An 8,197-nucleotide genomic window follows, 5' to 3' on the forward strand; every position below is an offset into this window, starting at 1 on the left:
AACATCAGTGTTAACTAGTATTGCCTTCAAAGAAATGGTCACCTCTTCGAGTGGCATCAGCTGTAAGACTGGTTTACCCCAATACAAATATAGATTGGGTAAAAACACTGCCAAATTAGATTGGTTGGTTTAGCCGAAATATTGGTTGAACACATAACTTCCAACCCGATTAAAACCAAAAACTGTGCAAAAAGTATTATTTGCACAAACACTTTCACTGTATGCTTGAGCTTATTTCACTAAAATGGCAGAAAAACAGAGTACCTTGAATGATTGCTCTGTTCTAAGAGATTTTACACTAAAAAAAACTTACAAAAGATTGATTATACACCCCAATCATTTACAATTTCAAACTTAAATGGGAAAAAAAGAAAAACAATTGCAAAAAATCAGAGATTGTAGTGTTAAATGTAGTTATGTACTCCACGGTGGTGACATGTTCACACAAAGCTTCATGAACTGTGAGGATTGTGCGATTTGGCCAAACGGTTTAATGGCTCATGAGGCTTCATCTCACCATCACTATTAATCCAACTCTGCTCCCTGTGCACCACACAATGGCAGCCCACTGCTCCCCGAGGGGATGGGTTAAATGCAGAGATAAATTTCTCCAATGTGGGATCAATAAAGTTCAATTATTATTATTATTATTATTATTTACAAACCACTGTCCCAGGATGTCATATCAGAAGGATGGTTAAAGTGCAGCTCTCATTCAATTCTACAACAGCTGTGTTTTTTTTTGTTAAATGGGATTTCCTAATTTGCTAAGTTGGAGTGCAGACACATTTCTACAAAATGCCCCTCTGGAGAATTTGTTAACAGGAAGTACCTTCATAGTATCAGTGTTCAGTAAGAGTGATTTATTTAGGCTTGTCAACTCCATAAACTTTTAATTTGCATTGAATTACTTGTTTACATCTTATTGCTTAAGATGAGCTATGATGCTAACCACATCAAGGCAAGATGACCTGGCTCAGTCCATGATTCCAGAACCTCTCCCTCCTTGGATCCTTTCTAAAATAGGCCTCCCTTTGTTTAGATTAAGGGTCAGAAATTCTGCTTAAATAAGTACGAGAATATAGTCAGCACTTAATCCAGATACAACCAGTCGCAAATTTTTGTTATATTATTTTGACCTGTTTCCAGGTTCTCTTTGGTTTAGACATATTGGTTCTATATGAATATTGATAAGACGTTTAACAAAACTGAGTAGTAATAAATTAAATCCACTGCCTGACAAAGTTTTTATACTAGATGCCTCTTATGATATTAAAGTCAAAAGCTTATATCATTTTACCACAGTTGGACTTAGTGACCAAAAAAAAGTAAATCTATCAGCTGCCAGATGTTACAAAATGGAGTACCACTGTTAGTTTATATGTTCACAATTGTTCATTGCAGTAAGTTACAAGTAACTCCTTAAATTTGGACTTTTTCAGTTAAGAGAACTTGTTAGGAAATAAAGGCATTTAGTTGATCTGCCATTACTTACTGGATCAACTAAACTCTCAAAAAAAGTTGTGGACCTGCATTTAGGAAAATACTGACACCAGACCTGAGTTAGCCACAACTGTTGCTACTGGCCAAGTCAGGATGCAATGATCATGCAATGTCAAGCCTGGCTTTATTACTTATCGTATTTGTACTCTCGAGACCAGCCCATCATCAACTGCATATTGATGCAGAAACACATACAGAAATGTAGGATGGAAATAAATAGCACTGTAGAAAAAAATCAAGTTAAAGATACTAAGGAGGAATAAAACAGACACAAATAATATTGCATACAATTATATGGGTTATACATACTGTAACTAACTTTGTAATACAAAAGTGAATAAAGATCCTCGATCATTTATGTTTCTGTTGCTGTGCTTATTTTTATGTCTTAGTTAGTTCTCCATAATTTATACCCAAACACTTATCTAAAAAAGGGGTTAGAATGTGTTCCAGCAGTTTCCATTACCCTTTATGGCTGTAGGGATTCTCAAGCCACTTAAGACAAAATGTTGTTTCAAATATGATTCTTTATTTCAAAAGAAAGACTAATTCCATCACTCCTATTGTGAAGACCATGTTATTTAAAATAACTGTGGTAAAGATGTGACTGTCTAATGATCTGGAGCATGTTGCTCTTAGCTTCCCTCTGACGATTGGCCGATGTCCCTGAGAAGAACACTGGCACAGCTCTTAAACTAGAACAAGCGTGTGAAATCTCTTGTGTACACAGATGGCACACATTTTGGCTGCACAGCTCGTTAGCATTACATACCCATGGATAAATCTGCACAGATATAGAAGTGCACATTAAACGTGCACACACACAAGACTTGAACCTTGGCAGAGGACCACCCATATTCCTCGACAAAATGCTTTACAGTATGTAGCACATGTGTCATCACAACTTGTGGCCACTTAAGTGTGACAAGAACTGTCCAATTACTTTTGGATAGCAGTTACACTTTCTATCAGAGGTTCACATTCATAAGAATTTATTCTGCATTACTTAAACCTTATTGTTCATTTTTATTAAAGGAATAGATATGCAGCTGTAACATACCAACGGCTCCCTTGGTACACCGTTTTGTATTTAAATGACTTATGGAGTAAGTTAGTAACACACAATGTAAATTTAAGCATGAAAAAAAATAAACAATGATGAAAATGGACACCTGACAGGTCATACAGTGAGGTAGGGACCTACCTTTAAAGTCCGTTCTGTGTTACTCTAGAGGCCGGTGATCCGTCAAGATTGACCAGCTTGCACCATCTGCCAGAAGCACTCCAATAGTTTCTATCCATTTTCCGTCACGCTAACAGTCATTTTTTGGACTGTGGGAGGAAGCAGGAGTACCTAGAGAGAGAGCCCACGCGTGCTCAGGGAGAACATGCAAACTCCCTGAGCATCACTAAGAAGCCCACCTCAGTAGTTTATTTTTTAGATATTGTTTTTGTCTTTCTTCTTCAGAAATTACATAAAAATAAAAAAATATAAACATTAGAAATGGTTTTCTCCTTATTCTCACTGATTAGCAGTGATAGACATGATAACTTCATGGTGGAACAATCCAATACCGTCCAGCCAGTTGTCCTCCAAAACATATCCAAGAAAAAAAAAGAAACACTGCTGACTTGCCAGCTACCTTTAGGGTTGATCTGTTTCAAGGTAACGGTATCTTTTCTGAAACAGTCCTGGATCATCCTTCCTTTTTATTTTTCATCGTAGGGTCATCTACCACTTTTTCACCAAAACAACTACTGTCTTAAATACATTTGTAGAATGTCTAGAGTGGTGCAGAATACAAGTATTTATTTACTGAGAAAATAGGAAAATGTTTTTTAGTATAGTATCGCTGTGATAGCTCTAAGAAATATGAAAATCCATTTTTATATTCTCGAGGCCCAAGAATAAAAAAGACAAGGGGTTGTACTATTCTGTCAAAGTTTTGAGTGCCAGTGCTAACTCAAGAAATAACAGGAGCTCAGAATATTATGCTTTATACTATCTAAGCTTTTAACTATAAATATTGCTGCAGGAACTCCACACTCTACATATGTCAGTCTTTCATCATTCATTCACACACAGTTGTGTCAGAATTTGTAGAAGGTGGTTCTACCATTGAGTACATCAGGGGGTTTCTGAAAGTTACAAGGTTCTTTTAAAACTACTCTGAAAATTAGACAGAAATGTACAAATGTAATTTGTATGTTTGAATGTTTAAGTATTTTCAAAAGTGAATACCTCAATACTTTAACTTGAGTACATGTTTAAACGAGTAACTTTTACTTGTAGTTGAGTAAAATTTGGCTATGAGTATAAAAATTGTCACTCAAGTACTACTGTTGAATACTTTGTCAACCATTGGAAATATCCATGTGGTTGTGTAGTTGTGTGAAGACATTTGTAATAAAAATGTTGAATTTTATTTAGAGTTCCTATGATATATTCACAGTCTAGTGTACAAGATGTGTTTACGGTACATGCAGTGTGGAAGTGACGGTGGTGGAAACCCCTCTTATCAGACAGGCTTCTACTAATGCACTAAGGCACTTCTAATATGACACATTAGCTGCATCAGTGAATTGTTTTTCACTGTCCAACCATAAAGAGTGGCATATTGTAAATTAGTACTTTCATATAAGTACTCTCACAATAATAAGAGACATCATGGAGACTCATCAGCCTTTCTAAAGGAAGAAGTAGAACAAGAATGATTTGAAAATGATAGTCGGAGGTGGCTAAAGGATTTTGCAAGATCCGGCTGCAGTGGCCAATATTCATGTTGTAGTGATGCTACGATAATAATTGTTCCACAACAATGAAATATATTTATATTTCAAGTTTGAAGGGGAAAATATTAATTATGCATTAAAATATATCCCTACAATTTGTGCTTTATTTCTCTTGTGGCTATACTTTGTTTTTGTTTTTCTTCTTTTGTTTTGTTTTAAAAGTCAGTTTCGTTCTCTCCCTGTGACAAGTTATAAATGCCACACTTCTAAATGCAACATTCACTGCTCCTTTGAAATTTCCCAGAAGACTTGGTATTATACTCTACATGATGAAAGGGCAGAGCAGGTCGGGCAGCTGCTCTGTATGTGGCTATTATTCACAGCACTGTATGTGTGTATCTGAGAGCTGCACATTTCGGAAAATGCAAATTAAGAAGACAATTTGTGAGTGAGCAGGTGTTTAAACTGCTGACAAGGACACAACTGTAAATGTAAGTGCCAGATTGAGAATCACAAAGGGGACATCTGACTGTATTTTGCTTTGCCTTTTTATTGTACTATAATTAAAATGAATTGTCTTTATCGTTTTTGTTTTCTTCTCTCAGACCTCAACTTTATGGTCCCACTGATTTATTATTAGCTGTTATTTCAATCCACACTAGGCCTGTAATAGGTTTTGCTCCAATGTTGCCTCAAGCTCCAATGAAAATTGAGACATTATTTCTGCTTTCTACTTGCGCCTTGTGAGATTAATCTGGGGAGAAAATATTTAAAATGAAATCATATGAAAAGAATTGTTGAAAAAGTCTCAGGATGTGTCTTTTTGTATTTAGTTTAAATGAGCTTACAAGGTGAAGGGAAATTCTCAGGCCAGATACTGTTTAGCCCCCTTTAATCTTAAGAGTTGATTAAATTTAACAAATTTAAATAAAACTAAACCCATACAACTATTTTTTCAAAAGTCGAACCTCTTTACCGTAATCTCTTTTTTCACTCAAAATAGCATCATAAAATTGTTTTTAGAGTGAATTTGTCAAGTTAAAATACTGCAATGTATAGCACTCAGGTTTTGTTGTAGAGCCTTCAAAGTGGTTATTTGCAAAAAAGTAAAATATTTCAAATTTGAAAATAACTCTACCTGAAAATGTAGATGTCCTGTTGATTCTGTATTTACTCTAGATACGTGTAGCAAATGGAACATGCCTAAAAAATCTGTTGGATTAAAAAAGAGTGACAAAACCATAAACTGACTTGGGTCAGTCAAAGAGGCCAGTCAAAGACAGTATGAATGAGAGAAGCAGTGTTAGTGCTGGAGGAGCTACAGGAATCTGATTATGTATTTAAAACTTACATCAAAAAGTAGCCATAAAGAAGCTCATACGGCACTAAAAGAAATACATCAGCATTGTTTCACCTTTTGACATTTAAGAGACAAATCAAAAAGTCAAGAAAATGCTTTGGTCCAGTGCAATCAACATAAAAAATACCCTACCCCTGGCAGAAAGCTATTCTGATTGTAAAACACTGTTGGTGGCATCATGTGGGGATATAAGAAGCAAATCTCGAAACAGCAGAAAGGAAGATGGATGAAGCTTAATATAGAAAACACTGAAGAATATATTTTACAAAATACTTTTTTCTAAAGACTTGATCTAGTCGCTGGAAAATGTATATATTAATAAAAAAGAAAAAGAAAAAAAATTGATCAAAACATTCATGGGTCTCTAATCTATTGATCTAATGCTCTAATTAGCTCACAGTTAAGTTTGCATTGCCTGGCTAATTTACTAATAATTTGATTCAGGAGTGTTAAAGAAGGCACAAGAAAAAGAAATACAGGGCACCGTCCACTAAGGACTAGAATAAAACTCACCTCATGTTAGAATGTCTCAGTCAAACCTAAATAAGTATCTAATGGAAAACCCAGTGATACCTGAAAATTGATGACTAGATAATATAAATTTACCGAAAACCTGAAATATATCTTTATATATTCAAAGCTACAGTATTTAACCCATCCAGGGAGTTCAAATAACTGACTTGGTTAAAGGTCTTAGCTTTAAAGACTCTAACAATAGATTGTGCTAAATAGATGCAACTAAGCTCTTATAAAGCTGATTGTGATGTCTGTGTGATTGTTTCTAGGTCCAAATTGCAGACACAAACTTAAGGGTAGCATGTTGAAAATAGAATATTTTAAGAATAAAAGCATGAAATTCAGGTATGGAAATGGAATAATAAAGACATATGCACTGTAACCAAAGAAACAAGCTGTGAGATATTAAAACCAGGGAGCTAATATATGGGAGAAGCAAGTAGGAAAAGAATGGTCAGCAAGTTCACCAAATTAGGTGAGATTGAGGAAAAGGTGAGACTAATAAAGAGAGAGAAAATGAACAGGAGCACACAGAGAAGAAGTTGGTTAGATGTCTAACAGAATAGTAATACAGAATATGCACTGAACAGAAGAGTGAACTAAGAATCTAATCCATAAATGAATATATAATGGCAGCAACGATAAAAGATAAACAGCAGGGAAGAGAAAGAGACATACAGTATTATGAAACCCAGGAAGCTACCACAATAAAATGTATTGATAGGTGATAGCCACTCTGGAGTTATCCCATTTTCATCTTGTATTTTATTTGACTAAAAGTCTTGATTTTGAAAAGAGGGAAAAAGAAAAATGTGAACAACCCTTTATGTTTGTTGAGCAGGTCAGACCTCTCTGCTTTTTTCCTTCTCAGAATGAATGCTACTGTGATAGTAGTAAAAGGGCAAGGTATGTGAACGTTAATTATCCTTCTTCACTTTCAAGAATTCCTAAGCGAATATGAAATAATTGCAATAGAGGGCCAACATGCACAATGATGAAACAAAGTGTAACTGTCAAATTCAAGGGTGTATGAGTTTGTGATGTGGATGGCAAGAACTGAAGGATACAGACAACTCTGATATATTTCCTAATGCACAATTCATCACTTGAAGATGCAAATATATTCAGCTATTGAGTGACAGCTCATAGTGTCATTCACAGCAAGATCCTCCAAGGAACATGTTGCTTCTGCGTGCAACTTTATTTTTTTTTCCATCTCCAAAATTTTTAGTCCTATTGTTCTGGAGAACAAAGCAGTTTGTGTCAAGCAAGCACTCGGAGTGAAAATAGAAGCAATCATTTATTCATCGATTGCAACATCAGAGGACTGAGAGGTAGTGGAGGAGTGGGAGCAACAAAGAACGGGAAAGACTGACTGGCTGAACGGTGACAGAGAAGAAGAAAACTAGTACTTGATTTGATGGAGAGCGAATCAAAGATGGTATACTTGTTGAGTGAGCAGAAAAGGAATAGTTTCAAAGAGTAGATGTAAAAAGTGAAAGAAAGCCCTTGTGGGCTGGTTGTGGTGAAACGCTATCAAACCCATAGGAAAGAGAAGTGTTTAGAGACAAAGAACATTTAGCCTGTTTTCAAATATACAGGTAAAGATAATGCTTGAAAAATAAAACATTTCTCCATATCACTAAAAATGAGCTTGCCCATGGACTAAGGCAGGGACAAGAAAGATTTACAATACTCTATTCTGTTCTAGAATCTGATTCTTGGACTAAGAAATAAAGCTACAAAACTATTTTGGAATTTGAAATATGACCAAGCTTATGTAATGCTAATAAAAACATAATGTCTAGCAGTACAGTACATTATTTTATTCTTCTAGAACTGTCTTTAGGGTGGGGGAGTGCTAGTCCATTAATTTCCATTCATATTGCATTCATTTCCATAACCCTAACCATTACCAACACCAACCTAACCCTAAACCTAACATTTACTTCATTCACCCCTCGGTCATGGCCACATAAAACACGCACCATCCTGCAAACTATCGCCACACAACGGCAGCCCTTAAACAGCTTAACCTGACATATCACAGCTTCCAAAAACATACAATTCAATCATAGACATGAT

Source organism: Cyprinodon variegatus, unplaced genomic scaffold (genome assembly GCF_000732505.1).
Source record: "Cyprinodon variegatus isolate N-32 unplaced genomic scaffold, C_variegatus-1.0 Scaffold315, whole genome shotgun sequence".
In the NCBI taxonomy this organism is placed as follows: Eukaryota; Metazoa; Chordata; class Actinopteri; order Cyprinodontiformes; family Cyprinodontidae; genus Cyprinodon; species Cyprinodon variegatus.